This window comes from Diadema setosum, chromosome 11 (genome assembly GCF_964275005.1).
Source record: "Diadema setosum chromosome 11, eeDiaSeto1, whole genome shotgun sequence".
Taxonomy (NCBI): domain Eukaryota; kingdom Metazoa; phylum Echinodermata; class Echinoidea; order Diadematoida; family Diadematidae; genus Diadema; species Diadema setosum.
The window spans coordinates 3796734-3807117 of record NC_092695.1 but is presented as its reverse complement, the minus strand read 5'-3'; the positions used below and the strand labels follow the sequence as shown (position 1 = coordinate 3807117).

At 37.5% G+C, this 10384-nt stretch overlaps 1 long non-coding RNA gene across 1 annotated transcript; it reads left to right on the top strand.

The window, feature by feature from the left end:
* The first annotated feature begins 6055 nt into the window (after nucleotides 1–6055).
* Nucleotides 6056–8344, top strand: LOC140234612 (uncharacterized). The gene is made up of 3 exons (XR_011901640.1): nucleotides 6056–6176; nucleotides 6948–7023; nucleotides 7535–8344. It is a non-coding gene; the product is annotated as an uncharacterized lncRNA (long non-coding RNA).
* Nucleotides 8345–10384: the final 2040 nt, after the last annotated feature.

The window sequence follows — 10384 nt, the reverse complement described above, 5'->3', positions numbered from 1 at the left end:
CGATGTGTTAAAAAAAGTGTGCGTTAACCCTATTCCCACAGGGATGCCCCCCCCCCGCCCGCCTCCGCGACGTTTCGCGTGATCATTCCGCAACGCGTGATGCTCTCACCGCGACATTTTATAACTTTTTTTTTCAAGTATCGCGCAACTTTTGAGACCAAATTTGTTGCTCCCGGGCATACCATTTTGAAGCCACGCCCCTTTGAAAAAAATTCGTCCACCCAAAAATTGCTCAAAAACGTGATTTTGTGTACAAATCCAATGTAATTTTTTTTTTTGCAATTAATTCACATAATGATAAATATTTTTATTTTCAATGGCTGATAATGATTTATTTCTGCCTGATTATTCATTAAAAAGTTTCTGCGACAAATTTTGACGAAAAAACAAGAAAAAAAGTAAAAAAACAAAGAAATATATCAGACATTCAATAAACAATAAAATACATAAGAAATAATTATGAATCTAAATTTTTGCTTCAATATTATTGTTGAGGATATTGAAAAAACATATTCAAGTCTTTGACGTTTATTTTTTGATTTATAGGCAAAAAAATATTTTTGCATAAATTAGCATAAATTAATTAATATAAAATACATAAATTATAATTTAACAAATCTAACTATACAGTCTTGTAGATTACAATGGCCTCTACCCTACTGTAAATTTTCGCGAGGATCGCGCTATCCACGACCGAGATCTGAAGGGGGGCCAAAAAGGCCCCCCCCCCCCCACTGGTGGTTTCAAGTCCCTAAAAAAACCCGGTAATATTAGGGTTAAAGGTCCTATCTCACTGGATGAGACTCCGCCGAGACTCTTGCGACAAAAAAAAAAAAACAAAAACAAAAACAAAAAAAAAAAACTTCAGCTCTTACCATGAAGACATCTAGTCTACAACCAAATTTGATACCGTTAATATGAAGGGTCAGCTGCCAGTCAAACTCAGAAACGAGTTTGGGCGCTGGGACTAAAAGTGGCGTATGTTGGCATCGGGTATAGTCGCTGAGAATTAGAATGACTTCTCTATCTTACCGAGTGATATATTTCTTTAAAACATAAAAGCCAACATGTTCGCTCTGTATTTCGCGTCAAATTCATCAAAGACATTTCAGATAACATTTGGTTGTAATCAAGGAAAGCATGAATATTCTGCGCCCGTTTAAATGGAATAATCAGATTAAATTGAACATTTCCTGCCTTTGTTTAATCTATCCCTTTAAAGAAATATATCTTATGACCTGATACAACGGGGCCGCCAATAGTTTGAACGGATATACTGCAAAGATGATACATGTGTTGCTTTAAGACAGTATGTGAAGCTCACGCATCGTGTAATGTTACTTTCTAAATGTATGTATATTCTTTGTATGTGTGATTTGAAAAAAAAAGGCAGAAATAAACCAAATAAACATTCTATATACATATTTTCCTTATTAACTCTGCTTTTTAAAGGTTGTTGCTCTTGTACTGGCTATATTGATTGGAGTGGGACGAGCTGTGGAAGTGATCAAACAACACAGCATCTCAGATAGGTGAGGCGATATCTCTCAACTTGCATACAATTGATATAGATATCATAGATATTCGAAATAAACTATGATTGAATTGAATTGAAAAAAAAAATTATTTTAAGCACTGGATCTTGTTGTACAAAGTTTGAACCTGGGATGAATGTTCCATGGGTCAAAAGAATCTGATTCATCTAAAGAGACAAACTGTCTCTATGCAAACAAATTATTATTTGCATAATATGCATATCAATACCTATACATAGATAATCAGAACAAACAAAAACAATCATGTGACAATGTCTTAAATCGCTTTGAACTTGATATCCTAAAAGTTAATAGATTAAGACAATATTATCTCAACAAAACTCTTCATTTGCTAAAAATGTTTCCGCGTTATTTGATTAACTTTGACATTTTATGCATGAATTATGTTGATAAGTATACAAGACGCGAAATTCGAAACATATTGATCTTTAAAATAATTTTTACTATTAATCTTCCCTCATTGTGTAATATTTTGCAGGGCGGGAAAGATAGCAATCGCTAGTGACACTCTTTGATATGATAATGCAAATAAAACAGTAAGGCCTACATTGGAACAGCACTGATAATGACGATATATGCAAATCGGAACAATACTGCATGCAAAAGGAACCTTTTTTTTTGCCCACACAGCTGCAGTCATGGTTAGAAAATCATTACAAAACATCACTGCCACAGGGAAAGTGTGAATTCTGATTTTCATTGTATTTTGTAGGCAACCAAGCAAATAAGAGGCTCTTTACATCGAACTGATAGATGTCCAAACTAGTGGCTGCAAGGCTATCGGCACACATTAAGAACTTAAAAGCTTATAAATTTATACATTTTAAGCTATTTTTCGCATGATGACTTCTTTAAGTATATTGTAAAAGAATGCTCTCTAATGAAATATATAATGCAGTGGATAATAGTTGACGGGAGAATGTAATGTTGCATAATATTATGAGGAGGAAGAGAAATTATCGAAGGTGTCTATAGTGCTCCATTGATTTAAAAAATTCTTCCTATGTGTGTTTGAGGTAGCTACATAAGGCTAATAGCCTGTATAATACCTTGAAATTTCTTTCGTATAGGCCTACAGGTAGCCATGCATATCTTTTTTCTTTTAGGAGGGGGGGGGGGGCATGAAAGTAAGTTCTTATGCTTCAAAATGTGCGAAAAATCGACCCCTAGAAAATAGTCAACTAAGAATCCAACTGTAAGAGCCGGGTCAATTTAAAATGTATCTTTGCCCAAAAAATTATTTTTGATATGATTGTGAAAGAGACAGATTTCAGTAGTCCATTGCACCAACTTTCAGAGAAAAGGGGTCATTAATTAGTGGAATAATGCATCTGAAAGTTTCTAAACACAATGGCCCGAATTCACGAAGGTGGTACAAATGAAACCACGGTTTAAACCATGGACAAAAACCATGGAGCGCCAAGTGTGGCACGGAATAGTCCGTTACGAAATTGGTCATTTCGTTGACAAAATGACTGTTTTTTTAAACAAAATTCTCATTTTGTGGACGAAATGTTCATTTAGTTACAAAATGTTGTCATTTCGTTACAAAATAATTATTTCATCGACAAAATGATTGATTATGTAACGAAATGATTCTATGCGACACTTGGCGCTCCATGGTTTTTGTCCATGGTTTAAACTATGGTTTTATTTGTACCACCTTCGTGAATTCGGGCCAATGGGTCTGGGAGGCAAGACTACAACAAACCCTATTGTTTGCAGTGGATTACGGAACCACAGCGGTTCCTGAATCTCCCAGACACAAAGGCCCGAATTCACGAAGGTGGTACAAATGAAACCATGGTTTAAACCATGGACAAAAACCATGGAGCGCCAAGTGTCGCATGGAACATTTCGTTACGACATTGGTCATTTCGTCGACAAAATGACCGTCTCTTAAACGAAATTATTATTTCGTGGACGAAATGTTCATTTAGTTACAAAATGTTGTCATTTCGTTACAAAACAATCATTTCATTGACGGAATGACTGATTTCGTAGCAAAATATTCCATGCGACACTTGGCGCTCCATGGTTTTTGTCCATGGTTTAAACCATGGTTTCATTTGTACCACCTTCGTGAATTCGGGCCAAAGTGTTTGGAAACTTTGAGATGCATTATTTCCTGGGGCCATCTTCCTCGTCAAGCTTAGCTTATGATGATGGTCCCCTGCATTTCATTTTTATCATTTCCTATTGCTTCCTTTCATATATGATATTCGTTCTTGAAAAAAAAAATGTATGTAAGATCCAAACGTTACGAATATTAGCTGTGTAAATGACTATGTAAGTATTTTGTTGATTTGTGGAATTGTATTGATTTTGAAATGCAGAAATAAAAACTGAACTGAACTGAACTGAACTATTAAATTAATGACCCATTTTCTCTGAAAGATGGTGCCATGGATTACTGAAATGTGTCTCTTTCACATATCCAAAATAATTTTTGGGCCAAAGATACACTTTAATGTGTGACCCATCCATATATCGCGCTATATCAGTGTATTGCAACGAACAAGGGGGGGGGGGGGGGGCAATGGGGAAGGGTATAGGAAAGGAAAACGACATCTTCACTGTTTTTCAAAGTCATTCATTAGCGAGCGTTCGCAAGCACGACGCGGCCGGTATATAGTTGAGCGTGCCGTGTGCAAAATTTGCTTTTGCGCATGATGAAATCCGAGAAACGTCCCGCCCTAGGGAAAACGAGGACGGCACTCGTATCCATTTATGGCGCGCCATTTGCCAAATAATTCCGATAAACCTAGTTTTTCGACCAATAAACTTTGGTTAATAGTTATTAAACTCAGTTTTTCGAAATAAACTCAGTTTTTCGAAATAAACTCTGCTTATAAAGTGAAAAACTAAGTTTATCACGATGAACATGAGGTTTTACCAGTGCACTATAATGTGGCCACAACTTATCTGGCCGTTGAGCGCTTTATTCCGAGTGTGTCGGCCAGTTCTAGGAAGTCAAGGTTATGATCATAAAATGTTCCTATAATTCTCTCTCTCTGCCTTCTTGAGATAAACGTCTGTATGCAACTTGTGCTGTCATGACTGTAATAAGATGAAGTTAATATGTAGTATTGGTACCTAAATATAGGCCTATAATGACATGCATGAATGAAAAGAGGCGTCACAGAACAACAAACTCGAGTTTTATAGGGTCAAAAATAATGATACTTTCACTGCTTGACAGTGTGTGGATAAAACAAAAAATCACATAGAAACACACGCTTAAATGTTCTCTCCCTATCTAAAAAGAAATAACATGCCGTTAATTTGAATGAAAATGTTTGGAATTTGACTACCCATTCGCGAAATTGAATGACTCAAATACTCTTTTCGGCGAGTGGTGGCGAATTTGAATGAACGTAGGGTATACTAGCCAGTTTGAATGCCCTTTTTGTGAACTCAAAAGCCTCATGTGCAAATTTCGTTGATCGAAATGCTAAATTGAACGCACAAGTTGCAATTTTGAAAGACAGACTATGCGATAACGAGGGGTTTTGCTTAATTGAATGAACCTTCTTGCAAATGGACCAACAAAAGTGTGAAGTTGGCCGGGAAAATCTATAGTTGAATTGATCGTGGAATACTTTTCTGTTCAAATAGATCAGCATTCATCACATGACCATCTTTGTCAACATCTGGGGACAGTGTGACGCCTGCATTTAAGCGAGTTGTTAGATCTTCGATATTTTAACAATAAGATAATTTTCTTCCTTTTATATCCTCTATTTATGAGCCCTATCTTAAAACCAATGGGAAAAAGAAGAAAATTTCGTATGAACAACTTCTGTAAGCGCAATCCCTCTTCTTAACTGTCACATGAAGCATCATTTATATAATATTGGATGCACTTGGGTGGTATATCAGATATATTGCAATCATCAACATGAATATTGTACGAGTCTTCGACTCGTGCAATATTCATGTTGATGAATGCAATATATCTGATACACCACGAAAGAAATCCAATATTATTATTATTATTCATACAAACCACTTTCCACGACAACAACCTTTTTGTGGAGGCCGCCATTGTTGTTTACAAAATCTAACCTTTCAACTTGTAAACGGACGTGTATCTATAACGCACAGTACAGTACAGTACAGATCATATCAGCGAACGACTGCCGCAGACAGCACAGACGATTAACGTGTACTCCTGTGGCGCTTTCTTTGCAAGCGATGCTGCGCATGCGTATAAAGAAACATTAGAGTGCGTTATTGACAGTAGAGTACAATATTGGCAACAATATCGTACTCTTTTTCTCCATTGATACGGGTTATGTAAAAATGCATAGGACAGGTATTATGCTAACAATATTGCATGTCCTTAAGCAAACCACTTGCAGAAATATTGATACATGGTTTTATTGTCTCGAAAAAGTGGCTTGTATGTATGATAATGCATAATAGTATCAAACATTTCGCTCAGTATAATTGTACGTTCTCTTGCTGCCCTTTGTTTTCCAGCCCTTTGTTTTCACTACTCATCGGGATACTATGCGGTGTGATCACTCTCCTTGCTCTGACCTCAGCCTGCATTGTTACAGTGGGATTCAGAACTCTTTGTCACCAACTCGTGTCAAACGATCCCGACCTTCCAAAGTGAGTGATAAACTTTTATTTGATATCATAGTCAATAATTCGAAATTAGGAAAAAAAAAAAAAAAGCTTTTATTAGGTTTCGAAAGTAGGCCCTAGATAAGTGACAATCAAGAACTCACAAATTCAACATGTCAAAAAGAAAATAAAATGCATCACTGTAAGAAGGGAAATAGGTCTGGCAACAACAAACATACCATTAAGTAAACGCAGATGTTCAATTCACCATGATTTACTTTGGTAAGCTTGGAACATTACTACAATGCTCGCAGTAGAGTACAACTGTCAGCCCATTCATTGGTCAGCCGTCGTTATAGTTGTAAATCTCTCTTAATTGTCGCATCAACCAACTTTAAGAAATTACATAAATTGTATCTGCTATTTTTTTGTGTGTGTATGTGTGTGTGTGTGTGTGTGTGTGTGTGTGTGATTTCTCTCCTCCTCTCTTCAGGATTCATACTACAAAATTCAGTATAATGCCTCCGACATGCCAATATTCTGACCATTGAAGTGCCATGTTGTCAAGGCTATTGAAACAATGTTCTGGGATTATGACTGAATTAAAGTCATATGAAACGGGGGAAATCGTTTAGAAAGAACGTTCGTCAAAACATCGGCATCTCAGCAATGACCAGTGGTCTTCTCGTTCCAATCACGGGCTGGTTCTGGTATGCGGTTATAACGTCAAACATGCAAGGTCTCACGAATGTTCAAAGATCATTAAATGATTATATTTTGTGGTATTTTTTTTTTCTTTATTCATTTCACAAACAGGTGTATTGACCATCAGGACACCAACTGGGAGGATGTTGACGGAAGACATTTCTATGACTATCTCAGCGATGCACAGGTATAAACGTCAGACGATAATTGCCTGAAGTTTAAGATTTGTGATTCCTGGATGTCTCAACCATGAAGTAGTCTCATGTTTGTTGTAGTTGAACTTATTCAGGGGTTGAGATAGTTCGCTTCTAAGTCGCCTTCATTGTTCTCAGTAAATAAATCGATGTAAAAATAAAGCAACCTTTTATCAAAGGGCAGCGTAAAGATGCTTTTAATACCTATATGTGGAATGAAATAAATTCCTACGAATTATTCGACGTATAAAAGCTTTGACTGAATTGTTATTCTTTTTTTCTATTCATCGACCAGTGACTTCCCTTTAATTGTCTGATCGTTACTTCTCGTACAATGTCATACACGGTGATTCCTAACCTCAGTTATCACAAGCTTGCACACCTTATATCACTTTCCCCGCAATGATTCACTTTACGAACGACAACATTGGGTTCCCAGCTTGATAAGGTGCCTTTTTTTTTTAAAGTGTTACTACCATGAACCTCGTCTCCACCATTTTACAGATCGTTTCCTGGGTGAGCGTGTTACTCTGGTTACTAGTGGGCGTGGCAACCTACCTCCTCTACTTTTTCTTCCGAGTGAGAAGAAGCGGCAACATTGCCGTCTTGACCTGAGTCTGAGTTGCTACGGAAACACAAACACATACACACACTCACATGCAAACGTATACACACACGCACATGCACACACACATTCATACTATGAAAAATAAATGGTCACCAGCAAGAACGAACATGAACACACGATACATTTTGTGTAATGATGCCTATGACTGAGTTTTGTTATCTTAATCACCGGTATCATCAGTCATGAATTAGTTTCAGAGGTGAATCGTGTCTGATGTCGTTTGGATGTGACGTAGGAACTCGCCAAATATAACTTATATTACTGAGGCTGATCCAGGTGGCTGTATTATCAGAGGGGTTGCAATTTACAGTGAAAGTACAGCCACCATGGGACACAATGCAAACGTCGTAAAACGAATATTGAATCGATATCCTGTTTTCCATTTCCTATTTATTGAAATATTAAAAAATAGGATTTTGTGTAATTTTTCGACATTTCATCATAATGAAACACGGAAAACAGGATTTCCGTGCAAATCCACTATATCCTGTGTTCCGTTTTAAGTTGAAAATAGGATATTGAGATTTTATTCATTTTCCCGTTAGAATAGCCGACGGGAGACGGGATTTCCACACAATATTCGATTTTTCGTCACCAGTTTTCGACCGGTCACTGAATGGGACTTTAATACCCTGATTAAAAACCCGTGTGATGGGAATATTCTGAGATGAAGGCATCATCGCGTCTTCCGATTTACGTTTATTTAGTAAAAATGTATGTGACTGGAGAAATAAATGCACTTATTGTATCTCTGATTCTAGTGAAACTCTCTCTTTTTTTTTAATAGTAGAGAACCTCTCCATGGACAGTGCTTACATTGGAGGTGATGCATCCATGTACCTATAAAGGAGGCAATACATGTATTAAAGGATGTTGTAGCAGATGCAGTATATAATCAGTGTAATTTTCATGTAGTAGAAATATTTGTAGCCTTACTCTGTGAAATATGTACAGTACGGTCAGTAAAAAAGTGTGAATAGTGTACTGGAGTCATGTAAGTGTACAAGAGGTGGCTCCATCCAAGTAAAGCTCTGTATATGATGGTTGGCCCCCTGTATGGTTTTCTCTTTCGTAAGCACGTTTCTACGGCATAATGCAATGTTTCTGCTTTCATCAATCTTTATTATGAACAGTTATTTTACGGGATTGACAATGCTCGTTTTTATTCTCGTATTCATCAAAATGCACAAATGTGATTAACAACAAGAAGTTCATCGCGTTTATCTTGAAGTAAAAGTTCAATTGATAGATATCTTCATTAAATAGGTCTTATCTAAAGGAAAGGTATTTATACACTTAACGTAATGACTCTCGTCGGCCTTATGCCAAAAGACCCTCAACACCAGAGACTTTGTACAGTATTAGTGCCCTTTTGGCATTAAAAAAGGCCGACGAGTTATATCTTGTTATAACGCTGTTTGTTTTAACGCTGAGATTAAATCTGGGGCACTACAAGGTCATTTTTAAAGTAAGTAATCGGTCACCACTGTGTTACAAAATGTGCTTTCATTGTCATCAGTTTTGGTGCACGTCACGAGTTCGACACCCACGATTAATGCATCCCTTCAGTTGTGTAGCCCATCATAAAACCCACGAGTTATACAGCCCACGAGTCATACAGCCTATGAGCCCAGGAGACGTGCACACTCATCCCCATGTTGTAACCTTACCCAGTGAAGAACTCATGGACCTTATTTGCCTCATGGACTCTATAAGTCGTTGGCTGTATGACTCGTGGATGTCGGTCTCGTTGGATAACCCCATCAGTTTAGCCGTCGCAACTTATTACATCGGGGTCATGCCAATAAACCGACACCCACGAGTCATACGGCCTACGAGTTAGACATTTACAAATTGTCTATGAGTCACAGCACAGCCCATGAGCTCGACAAAAGGCAAATAAAGCCCGCGAGTCCGACCGTGGGCAATCAAGACCCATGGGTTCGATCTGAGGCAAAAAAAAAAGAAGGTCTATACAGTATAAAACTGACATTTGATCACGGTCGGTCTGCTGGGCCTTTTTTTTTTTTTTGCGAAGTGTCGAACTCGAGGACCCTGTTTGCCTAGTGTAGGACTCGTGGGCCTTGTTTGCCTATTGTCGGAATCATGGGTTTTATGACTCATGGGCTGTATAACGCGTGAGCTGTATGACTCGTGGGCCATATTACTCGTGGGTGTCGAACTATATCTACTCGTGATTGAGAGTTCAGTAAATAGATAGGCCTACCGCTGATAATGGCGTCAAATTCATACAATTCAGCAATCACTCCTGGAGTTTCGTATCAAATACCTTTAAAGAGCTTCATTTTGTTGACAGCTTTAACGCCACCATCATAGGCATGAGTGACATAATTGTGGTATTAAAGGACAAGTTCACCTTCATAGAGATTTGGGTTGAGTGAATGCAGCAACATAATAGAACACATCAGTGACAGTTTGAGGAAAATCGGACAATCCGTTCAAAAGTTATGAATTTTTGAAGTTTCTGCTCACTCAATTGAGTGAGCATCATCTAGCCTTAGGCTAGATGAGAAGACTACTATAGCTTGTGATGTCACATGATTGTGTACAACGTTATAAAGAAAGAATAAAGAAAATTCAACATATTTTCACTTTTCTCGCATAACAAAAGAACACTTGACCTCTCTCTTTCAGAAGGCAGGGGGAAATAATATTACCCTTAACATATGTCAGTAACAAGTCGAAGAAATTTGCACTTTATTAAA